This window comes from Triplophysa dalaica, chromosome 19 (genome assembly GCF_015846415.1).
Source record: "Triplophysa dalaica isolate WHDGS20190420 chromosome 19, ASM1584641v1, whole genome shotgun sequence".
In the NCBI taxonomy this organism is placed as follows: Eukaryota; Metazoa; Chordata; class Actinopteri; order Cypriniformes; family Nemacheilidae; genus Triplophysa; species Triplophysa dalaica.
Window position 1 is genome coordinate 2,160,931 of NC_079560.1, and position 13,031 is coordinate 2,173,961.

At 33.5% G+C, this 13,031-nt stretch overlaps 1 long non-coding RNA gene across 1 annotated transcript; it reads left to right on the top strand.

The window, feature by feature from the left end:
- The first annotated feature begins 1,113 nt into the window (after nt 1-1,113).
- Nucleotides 1,114-2,845, top strand: LOC130407406 (uncharacterized). Its single transcript, XR_008904619.1, has 4 exons — nt 1,114-1,155; nt 1,248-1,364; nt 1,688-1,801; nt 2,714-2,845. It is a non-coding gene; the product is annotated as an uncharacterized LOC130407406 (long non-coding RNA).
- Nucleotides 2,846-13,031: the final 10,186 nt, after the last annotated feature.

A 13,031-nucleotide genomic window follows, 5' to 3' on the forward strand; every position in this document is an offset into this window, starting at 1 on the left:
AAATAAAAAAGTTAAGGTGCTCTATGGGTTCTTAAAGTCCATCTGCAATAAACTAAAGTGTCATCGAAAAGCCTTTAATAATCTCATGGCTGCATACATAAAACACAATGTGTTCCATACTGAAAAAATAAGGTACACACTAAAATATACCATAACCATTAATTTACACGTCTAAAAGGTCCCTCTTTGGTTAAATAGTTACATTTACGTGATCAATGCTCTGTATTTTAGGAATAGATGGATTACAGTTACGCCTTAATTTTAATTGTTTAGGCATGTGATATACATTACCACTCCTTGTTCGTGTTAAGCCAATCTGTCATATAGTCATCTTTAGTTCTATACCAATTGAAACCCTTCATATGCGAAATATAAGTGTTTTTGCAACTAATTAAATGTTTAATCCAATAAGAGAAGTTGATAATTGTACAACATTTTAATAGTGATTACAATGATTAGTGAAAACATTTTTCCTGAGCACTGGCTCGGGTGAAAAGATGGTAAAGCTATTGTTTTAAAAATATATAAAAAAGCTCCTAAATTCAAATTCAGCAAAACTCAAATACTTAGACACTTTTGTTAGATTTTTTTTTTTTAATTATTGTTACAAAACATGAATTATTTCACAACAAATACTGAAAAATAAATAAGATTTAGTTAAGTTAAAGCATGGACGCATTTCTGACAGGGAACAGCTGAATCAAGGATTAATATAAAAACTGATTTGTGGCTAAAAGAAGTTTCAGTAAAAAAATCTTCACATTTGTGCCTAGTATTTCAAATGCTAAATTTGTTAAATACATTACAAGTCCTTCGGTAATACACTTTGAGGTTCCGTGTTTTTTTTAATGTGTCCTTGGAAAAGACACGTTTGATATATTAAAACACCCTTAATGCATGCAGAAAGTGTTTTGGTTGCATACAAACACTCTGAAAGAGAGATTTCTATGAACTTATGCATTACAGCTGTAACGTGACAAGTGTGTTAAAACACAAGCACCTTTTTTTAAGGAGCAGCAGAGTTTTGTGCCCTCCCTTTTCTGAACAATTACAGTATAAAGAGACACTGACACACTGAAACCAGATCATTCCTCTCCTGACTGAAGATGGATCTGCGCATCACCATTGCACTTCTCTTCATACTCATCGCTGGAGGTAATACAAAACTTAGAATGCATCAATATGTATTATTTGATTTACATAAAGAAACTACTAAAACTCTCTCGTTTACTTTTCTTGTGTTCAAGGATACTCTCTCCAGTGTTATGTGTGCACGTCTGTTCTGAGTAGTCCTTGTAATACAACAGAGACATGTCCTGCCGGAGTGACCCAATGTTTATCTACAACAGTGACAAGTTTTGTTGGTAATTCTGGTTTGATTGTGGAAATTTACTGTAATAATGTACTGACAGTTAAATGGAGAGGAAATGTGAAATGAAATATAAATTGGCTTGCAACCTTTTGATATATCAAAAGGTTGCAAGCCATAAAATTTTATAGAAATGGGGTTAATGTTGTATGAAATGTTAACATAACTGTTTCTTATTTCATCGAAGTTTGTTTAAAAGTTTTATTCTAAAAATGTCTTGAACGAGCTTTGTAAGCAAAAGACCTCACGTGGGCACCATGCTGGAGACTATTGGTATAGGAATTATTTCCTCATATAAAGTATTTTATGTTTTTGCAGGTTCTCTATCTACGACTAAAGCTTGTGCAGCCGTCTGTCAAGCCTCGACCATAGACACTGTGTTAGGGTCAACTTCTACCAAGTGCTGTAATACAGACCTTTGCAATGGCGCAGGTATGTCCTTTGACCTCCCTACTAATTTATATATATTAAAATCAGTGAATATTTCCTGACACATTTCTACATTGCAACTGCAATTTTAATGTACAGATTTTTCTTTAACACAAAAGAATACATTAAGAGTCAGTTGTATGTAAACATTTGAACAGAATGATCCGTGTCACTTTTCTGTCCACAAAAATAGCAATCCAGACTACATTTGCAAGAATAATTAACACACTTTATGTGACCCTACATCACAATAGCAGTCTTAGGTAGCAGGAGAAAAATTGTAGTAAAAGCCAAAAATACACTATATGGGTCAATTATCTACTTTTCTTTTATGCAAAAATCATTAGGATATTAAGTAAAGATATTGTTCCATGAAGATATTTTGTAAATTTCCTACTGTAAATATAGCAAAACCTTATTTTTGTGAGTGGATTTTTGATTTTTGTGAGTGTGTTTCGATTTTTTTCAGATTCCAGAGTTTTAAATAGCTTAATCCCGGTCAAATGTTGTATCATAACTATAATCAATAGAAACTATATACATAAACTATATATCAATAGAAAGATAATTATTTTAGCTTTCAGATGATGTAAAAATCTCAATTTCCTAAATTGTCTCATTTGCTGACACCAATGTATTTTGTGTGGTGAAAATGACTCCACTGTACAAAAAATCTGTAAAATGTTACACAATATGTATATTATTCTTATGTGGAAAAATGTTTTTGTATGAATTAAGAATTTACATTTGAATGTTCTCCTGGTTTACTGTAGCCTGTAAGTGAAGTTCTGTATTTAACTTCTTTATTACAACAAAAACCAGCACCAAATCATCAGAGTCTTTAGACTTTTTTGTTATCTACAGCAAATATATGTGACAAATTTTTTTCTTCTGTTTACTTTGTGTTTTGATCAGATGGAGGCTATAAGGGCAGTTTTCTCCTCCTGCTGTGTCCAGTGTTCTTCTACTCTCTGTTATACTGAATTCAGCACAACTTCAGATTCTTCAAGAACACAAACAACTACAACAAAAAATAGAATGTGACCCAATTTACTAAATACTTGACTAAATTAAATTTGTTTGTTGCTGATGTTTGTTGCCTAACCTAATATTTAATAAAATATATATCTTAAAAGTGTGTTTGTGTGTTGAATATGAATATTTATGCATATTGGTCTCACGTAAGAATGTTTAAATGTTTACATACCTAACTGTGCTGTCTTTATAAAAAATGACAGAAGGTACTCAAAGTTTTGAAGCTTACAGGTTATGTTTACCTAAACCTTTATTTCTACAGACTCTATACAAAAATCCACAGCTTAAAGCAACTCTTCTCTTTCTAGAAAACATATAAGCTAATATAAACATATTTTAACTAAAAACAATGAAGAAATGTGAACTGCAAATGTAAAAGGTAACATACAACAAACCATTGTTTTGGCCAGCATTAATAAATCGTTAGTATTTAGAAACTTTCTTCACATTCATAAACAATTTTCCTGTATTGAGAACAGAGTTACATATTTTTACAATTGCTATGACAATTTTTCCAATACTTGTAACATTTTTTTAACACTTATGCAAATATATAAATCACAGCCTTAGTCTATATTTACAGCTGCTATGTCATTAACATGTAAATTGAGGGAAAGATGAACCTGGGATCCCCTTCCTAATGTAAAATACATATCCATCTATAATTTTTTATGTGCAAAGAAGCATTCACATTTTATTAAATAAATAGTGAATGGGACATTACAGTATAAAGACAACATATTGTTACCAAACTTACAAATATTGTTGGTGGTTTATAATCCTGAAAGGACATTTCAATATGTATTTGTATTTGTACTGTTACAGTTTTTTCCAATTGCTATGACAATTTTTGCAATACTTTTATCAACTTTTCTAAACTCTTAACACAGTTATCATCTCAGTTATCATCTCACTAAGTCTCCTTCAGATGAAGTAGTAAAAACACTTTTACTTTTTAAAGGATAATTTACCCAAATATAAATATATTTTCAACCTTTATTCACCCTCATGTCATTCATGGAGGTTGAGCACCAGCAAACCATAAACCGACTCCTATCGGTCCATTAAAACCCGCTACAGATCAAGCACAAACAATGCAGTACTAGTTTAACTCTGTATTTATTCATCTATGGGAGTAACCCCTTGAGATGAAACATTGAGGGGTGTGGGCACAGTACAAAATACACAATCCCATTTTTTGTCGGGGTATCAGGACATACTTCAGCCTGTTTTATCATCATTTTTTAATTATCTCATTTGGCACTAGACGGTCCTACTTTTAGTTTATAAATTTATACTGTTAAGTAGTGCTTGCATCGATTAAAAAAATGAATCTGTTTTATCACACATTTCTTTTGTGATCAATCACGATTAATCCCAAACATCAATGTTTTAAAATATACTTTTACATTCTAATAATTTCACATTTAATTTTCAAACTAATGTAGAAACAACAGATTTCTTTACCAGCATCATTTTATGAATGAAATTCAATATTAATACATTAGTTACTGATGTCTCTATCAAATTGATTATTTTTAATTAATTTTAACATTAATTACAGCCATTCAAAAGTATAATTGACAGCTTTCATATCTTACAGGTATCAAGGAAGTATACAGAAATTGAATAGAAGTTTTCAAACACTTTACATTCTTTAATGCTAAATTGTAAATTAAAAACAGAAGAGTCCACTTCAAAGTGAGAGTTTGCAGTAAAAACATAAAGCAGAGAGACAGGATCTACATGCTGCTGATAGCTCCAAACATATAATATAAGCCATAAACATAAAACCAAGAAACAATGAACAGAACCTGGAGACGACACAACCAACAAACAATAAACAACATGAGACAATGACAAGACAACCATGGGTAACAAGACACACTTAGAGACAAGTATAAGCCATAGAAACACTAAACAATCGTAGAGAAATACTATTGTTAATCAAAATTTCACTGAAGTTGAGACAGATATCAAGGGAGCTTAAGAGGTCGCGTGACATGCCCATGATGTTAATAAAACAAGTTCAGTCTTGGATTGCAACCTGTAAATGCAGCTTATCTTTCTCATGTTTCACTATATATATAATTTTTTTGTCAAATGAAAAACTATAATTAACATGTCATGTATAAATATTTTTTAAAACATAGCATTGAAAAATTCTTTAGAGTCAGATACAATGCTTTACTCAATCATTTCCTTGGTATTATGTTGCTATGAAAAAATAAACAGGACTGGAAAAACATGAAATAATGAAATACAAACATAACACGTCTACACATACTTTTTATCAAATTAAATTGGTGAAAATATTAACTATTTGCAAAGATCTTTGGTGCAATAAAGAAAGAACTTATATTGCTATTTAAATGCAGTCTTAAGCAATACTAAGTTAAATTCTGTTCATAGCCTCAAGGAAAAAAACACATACACAGATTTGTTATATAGCCTATAAAAAAGATTTTAAACTTTTTATTATGTAAGTGCTGGGTTCTTTTAGATCATGGTTAATATTGGAGGGAGCACTGCTGTTCTGTCCAATATTTACCCAGCATGGGTGAAAAACAGCCCAAAACATTGTAGAGTGTAGAAAGTATCATTCCACATAAAATGTGTGTTTTCAATATGTTCTATTGCCGTGTCTTGCTTCATTCTGAAAACGAGGAATAGGCCTATTACGTCTTGCTTGACTCTTACATATGGTGTGTAGCATTCTCAGAAAATGTCTATCTAGATCTAGATGTTTACAGTTTTTCTCGATTGCTTAAACATTTTTTTTGAAATTATGCCTAGTATTCTCAAAACAGTAAAGACAATTCCCCAAACATTATATTTTCGGGTCAAAATGAAGTTCTCTTCTCAAAACCATTCAAACTTGCTGAAAAAACAAACTTTTCCTGCAGACATGACACAAATCCCTCAAAATCACCCAAAACATAGAAACTTGTGAGATCAATTCAAAACACTATAACTAATATCTCTTATAGGGATTCAAGAATAATTTGACAGCTTGATGTTTATTAGGAACATATAATATATAGAGAGCACTTAGAGCAAAATGCAAGAATGAGCTTTAGTAAAAAACAAAACATTACACTACTGTAAAGTAGAATGAGCCCCAGTAGATGATGTACAATAACCTGTGCTCCTATTGATATCATCCTGAGATTCTGATGTCTGTGTCATCAATTTTGCCAATGAATGTTTACTGATGGATAAATGTGTGCTATTTGAGTTTACATCTTGACACTTCAGTTAATTGCATTGTGTATTTATGTTTTGTGAATAACATGGTCAAACCTTTGCAAAAAGAAAATGGTAAATTGATTAATGAATTGTTTGTTAGCAATTGAGAGAAACTGTAATAAGACGTAGTCTAACGTTTTTGAAGATTAACCCACATGTGTCTCATTTTCATTCTACTTTAGACAAGAATCGAATCGTATAGGAATCGAATCATACGCGTCTACACAATGTTCAAATGACTTTTTTAAGTATTTCAAAACAAGCACTCAGTAATTCAATGATGTAAATCAGCTTTGTGTTGTGCTGACACCTGGTGTTCACAGGCGGTATCACAATGCTTTCAGCGCTCACAGTCACGTGACCTGCGGTGAGCTCCTTCCAAACGGGATATATCGCCCTCCGCAGGCCACATTAGGAAAGGGACACATCAGAAATAAAACAACAGACCCCAAAACATTAAGAACTCTTTTCCATCTTCAACAAGCAAACATGTTTGTTTAAGACATTGTTTTATTACCACGTCTCATCAATGTTTGTTTTTGTTAACTCCTCCCCTAACTTTTCTATTCGTTATGTAGTTTAACTAACAAAAACGCATCCATAGCATCAAGGATTGTGTGATTTTAAAGCGATTTCATCGTGTAATATTTCGTGCATGTATTAAAGGCATACTTACAGACATGCTGAACCGTAAGTAGGCCAGTATCATGCTGGGTAACACTTTACATTAAGAAACCATTTTAAAAGCATTTATAAATTTGTTCATTAATTATAAATAATTCATCTACAAATGCATTATGGAGCAGTTATAACTGCATGAATAAAAATATATATTTGCCAAATAGTGAGCCATTTTTAACTTACATGTTATAAACACTTAATAAATGTATTTATTCATTATTTATTTCACTCGAAAGCAGATTCATTATTATATTGAAGTTCTTTGCAGGCTGTCAGACACCTGTGTCCACATAAAGACAGAATGTAGATTGGGAAATGTTGAATTTGATTCACTTAAAATGGCGTTGAGAGACTTTGAGTGAGTGAGCTGAACGACGATCGTTGAATGTGCTTTCCATCTGCGCATGTGCATATATCGCTCCACCTGCTGACCAAAGTGCGGTATTGCAGAAGCAATGCAATTCCGTTTCATTCATTTAACATAAGTGAGCTGTGTAAATGTGAAATGTCACTTTTTCTAATTCTGTCAATATGACTGTCTTAATTTTAATGCTCAAACGTAACCACATTATTTAATTTAAACATAGTTACATTCTTTGGACCAACAACCGCCAATTTTCATTTTTTTTGAGTGCACTGTAGGGTGACATAGGCTTTCCTGTAATTCAGTAGTAAGAGGATTGCGTTTACAACGCAAGGTTGTGGGTTCGATCCCAGGGAATTGCAAATACATATGTAAAATGTATAGGATAAAGTAAGGTAAGTCGCTTTGGATAAAAGCGTCTGCCAAATGCCTGAAATGTAAAAGTATGTTGTTTTTTTACCTGCTCACGATCTGGCAGGTATTTCGTTAGAATCCCCCTATTTATTCATGCAGTTATATCTGCTTATAATGCATTTGTTAATCATTAATGAACACATTAATACATGCTTCATAAAGGGTATCTTAATGTAGAGTGTCACCCAATGCTGTAACATATTGGAGCAAAGCGATTGAAATGAAGGATAAGCAAATTTCGGATCAAAAATTTTTAATTTATTTTTGAGTTAAGGACAGTGGAAAGAAAATTTGTCTGTGGTCCAATAACTTCCTTTAAAACAGGATAAACCTCTAAAAGATTTACATGGCATGAAACTAAATGCATCAATAGTCATCTATAGGGTATGAATTTCCCTGTTCTCATATGATTTGTTTGTCATTTGCTATTCAAAATGCAATGTGGAATTTGACAGGTTGCACAAGAACATAAAGGTTGCTTTATTAAACATGCAAATAAAGTCTGTGGGATACAGCACAACCACAATATTTGTCTATGGTCAAACTTCCTTTAAAACAGCATCAAAACCTATTTGGCATTTCAGTAGCATGCAACTGAATGCATGAGTTAATTATACTGCACAACATTTGCATAGTTGTTGTTAAGAACTACAAGTTTCAAACAAAGACAAAAACACAACTTTATCGAATGTCAAGACAGCTTTAAGGATTCTGCCGTTCTGCTGATGGCTTAGTCATTTCATTTGTATATTCAAATGTTAACGGGAAACGTGACAGTATGCAAGCCGTTCTTGGCTTTATTTCTATGTTGTTTTATTATTGTTTCGACTACAGATGATTATGCACACATTTACATTCTGTTTTTACATTTAAACTGTGAAATGTATGTTACAACATGAATTTAATGTAATTCAAACGAGACAGCAATGCAATTTATTTGTACAGCAATTAAAATAGTATGTAAGCATGACAGTAAACAGGCAAATCCTCAGATTAATCTCATTGAAGACCACTCTTCTTGTTCTTCGTCCTCTTCCTCCTCTTGCTCCCCTTCCAACTCCTCGTCCTCTAATTCTAACTCTGCCTCTTCCTCTGGCTCTCCCTCCGACTCCTCTTAACCTGTCTGCATTGTTTGCATCCATTGTCCAAAACCCATAACTTGACCCATGACCTATTATAGGCCTCTTCTATAGTCATGATTGGTTGGTAAAACAATGTGTGTTTGCTCATGAGGATTTAATGTGAGGAACTGATGGAGTGTGACATTTTGATTGGTTGTGTTTGAAAAAGGAAATCAAAATACTTCCTGTAGGATATTTGTAGGGTCTTTGTTCAAAGGTTGAGAATTAGTGTGTGGTTTTGCCAATTTGGTGTGTGGTTCTGGTGTTTGAGTGTCAGGTTTCAGAAATTGTGTGACAAGTAAACATTTTGTGTGTAAGCAGTTGAAAAAAACTAATAACTTTTCCTTCAGATATACCTGATGAACTGAAGAAAATACATTTGACACGGATTAAATTTTGATTTAAGTGTCCAAAATGATGACAACAACAAAGCATCAGTGAAGCCTAAACACAACAGAAAAAGGAGGAAGCAGCTGCCTGTGAGTTTATGTTTCTATGTTTTTAATGATGTGTCTGCCAGTGTCTGCATGCCATTTAAACTTAAGATGTGACCTGTATCTGGGTGTTATATTTTATCCGTATATTGTGAAATATTACAATAGACAATAATTTCTATTCACTCTTAGTCAATGGGTGTAAAGAGCATCATACAATATTTAAGAGCTCTTTTCTATCCATATAAAACCTAGAACATGTTTACATTCAGCAGACGTTTTAATCAAAATGACTCATCTACAATAAGTGAGTTTCTAGTTATGCCTAGAAAGACTTTTTATATATTAGTAGTCAAATGCAGTATACTGTGTGTTTGTAAGATTTCATTACGTGAGTTAAGCATGATCTTACAGCAGTATATGATTTAAACATTTAATAAAATGGTTGTTGGTAAGAGCAGCTTTTTTGCTGATCAAAGAACTGAACTGACTTGAAGTTTCCTTTCCCACAACACTTCTTGAAAGCATTCTTTTAATTCTTTTTTTACTGCAATGTGAGAACCTCCATGACGTATGCACCCAAATCCGGGCAAGGACGCATCTGGGAGCAATGTTTTATATGGTCACCCTAAGAACCACACATACCCTATCGGCAAAACCATACACTTCCTGACATTCGACTCAGTGTCCTAAAACACAATCCTCTATGAAACACACAAAAATCTTACAGGAAATAAATTGATTGCATTTTCACACACATCCAATCAAAATGCCACACTCCTTCATCAGTGCCCCACATTAACTCCTCACATGTGGACATATATTGTGTTCATTTAGTACAGTGCACTGCATTGGTGACAGTCTGGTGAGGTATCCAACTATACCAAAGTACAGCTGACTGTAAGAAGACATGCTGACGGTATATGTCATGGTTCGCGGACAGAACCCAGAACTGGAGGCAGCAGTTAAGGGGTTTTAACAGAAAATGTAAAACAAAAACCAAAAGACTTTTCAAAAAAGACAAACAAAAACTTCCCCCTGGGGGCAAAACATGGACTAAAGTAGAAACAAGGGGCACTAGTAGTTGTATCATATACTGTGTGTCAAATAGTTTGATTGATTTATGACCCCCTGTCAAATTTTATGACACCTGTCACTCAAACTGAGACTTTTATGGCCTGTCAATCTTGATGACAGATATGTTTTATGGTTGATTTTGTGGGGTATCCTCTGACCCCAACCCTTCCTTTAGTGGGTCTAACAACCTCACCCCCCTTCACTACTTCCTTATCAAAAAGGATTGTTTTCATCCTGTTTAGCTTTTACTGCAGGATATTAGTGAAAGACATTTGTAAACTAGTGAGATAAACTAAATGTAGTATAAGTGTTTTTCCTCTAAGTTTCCTTTGCTTTGGCGTTTTTATCATGCAAATGAGTGAGTTGGTGCTTGTTGTTTGAAATCTTCTAAATGTGTGTGTGTGTCCCCACTTTCCCCCTAAGTAAGTAATTAATCAGTAAATCAAAGTAAGTTAGTTTTTATGATCTGACAGTCTTGTTTGTTAGTTTATATTTTATAGCTGTGTTAATGTGTAGTTGTCTTCATCTGTTGGCCTGTCATCCTGATGGTCAGGCAAACGATTGATCTCTCATTAAACGTGTGAAAACCAAGCAGGGGGAGTGTTAGAGTGGAGTCCTAACGTTTAAATGCACTGTTTCAGCTAAGAGTGAATGGTACCAATAGTTTAAGATTTTATATGATAATGATTAAAAGCGATGTGGTTCCGATTATCATCAATAAGGCATAAAATACATATGCTTCAAGGATATGGCTCTGTATTGTTTCTTTTAACGTTATTAAACATATAACAAAAGTATTCAGACAAAAGTTTTATAGAATAAGAAAAATGTCAACAATAGTCAGTTACGTTTTAACAGGCGTTTGGTATCGTTCGGCATGGATGTGTGTTTTTCATATTAAACAGGGTGTTCTCTAACGAAATTTGTAACGTAGAGTTAAGGCAATGATCCAATTCTAAACAAAAAGGTATTCTGAGTCGTGTCATGGATTACCGAATGAGTGGCGAGACGCCAATGTGTCTATGTGAACCAATTGTTTTAAATTTGAATTCTTTGAAATGTCCGTCACCTGTGCGTTGATTTAAATCAAGTACTTCCTTATGCCTGAGAGGATGTCGTAGGTCTAAGATGATTTAATATGATAAAGAGTTTTGGGGCTTTGTTAGTTTGTGTTTGTGTGTGTGGTTACAATGACCGGGGGTGTGTTTTTGCATATGTTAATGGAGTCACCCCCTAACTATTTTAACACACGGCCCTGTAAGTCTTTATAAGGCTGAAAAAGTTAGTTCTTTCGTTACGGAATCCTGTTTGTCAAGACGGTCGGTTGCGGTAAACAGACATTCAGCTCTTTGTCGTTTTGAAAAACTACCCAATCTTCTAAAATGGCAAGATTCATTAACGGTATGTGATTTTCGTTTTCTCTTTGAAACAAATAAAAACAAAATGTTTATGTGGTCATGGTATTGGTGCCTTGTTTAAAACAGGTTGTATGTAATGAAGTAGGTGCTTTGAACGACCCCGATATTCCTGGCTTAGAAGAAATGAACAAACTAAATGGACCAAGCGGTATGTAAATATGAACATATTACATTTATAAGGGTCATAGCATTAATTAAAATATATAATGAATAAGTGCTTTCAATTTATCTACAGGTTCGCCCCCTGTTGTAACAACACAACACAGCAAAACCCCCGGATGTTTAAGAAGAGCCGTTGGTACGTAGGCCTGTATGTGTGTTTGAGATAGTAGTGATTATTGAAAATCATGTAATACAATGTTTTACTGCCTGCTGGCATGACACCTGGTGTTCTCACATCACAGTTTGAAACCTGACGGTTGTCTTTTTAAATTTGTGATAGATAATGGTTATGTCTTGTTTCATCTAAGAGTTATTTTATTCCAGGTTTAAGATTTTTATCTGATAAATGATTAACGTTTTTGGGTCACCATTTTATCATTGTGTCATAACTATATCTTTTTGATTCAATGACATGCACTGCCATGTTCTTCCTGGTCATGGAGGAATCGGGGATTGTTTTTTGTTAGCACCTCCAAGGGGTGTCTTTCTGACAAATGTTATAGTCTTAAAACCACGACCCCAAAACAAAGGAACTTTTAAATCCAGGAATAAAAAAAAAAATCTAGTCAATATCTTCATCTACAATTGTCATAGGTCTAAACTGTTTTATTTAATAAATGTTGCGTTTCAGATGATATCTTAAGATCTTCAAGAAGGGGGGTGCTACCACTTATAGCTCTAACCATGGGTTAAAATACAATTGTTTAGCACTCTTTACAAAATGAAAGATCTATTATTGTATTCTTTAAAAAATGTAGAATAGTCCTGTAACTACTTGGTATCATGTTGAGTAAAGACTGAGTCACAACAGTGGGGTTTTAAATGTAGCTTCTGTTAATGGAGTTTTAGGTAAGGATGTGTTTATGGTAATAGGTCAAAGAATTTTTGGGAGACTCAAACTGGGGGATTGTTTCTGTTAGCACCTCTAAGGGGTGTCTTTCGGACAAATGTTATAGTCTTAAAACCACGACCCCCCCCCCCCCCAAAAAAGGAACTTTTTAAATCCAGGAATAAAAAATAAAAAATAAAAAAAATCTAGTCAATATCTTCATCTACAATTGTCATAGGTCTACACTGTTTTATTTAATAAATGTTGCGTTTCAGATGATATCTTAAGATCTTCAAGAAGGATTGTGCTACCACTTATAGCTCTAACCATGGGTTAAATACAACTGTTTAGCACTCCTTTCAAAATGAAAGATCTATTATTGTATTCTTTAAAAAATGTAGAATAGTCCTATAACTACTTGGCATCATGTTGAGTAAAGACTGAATCAC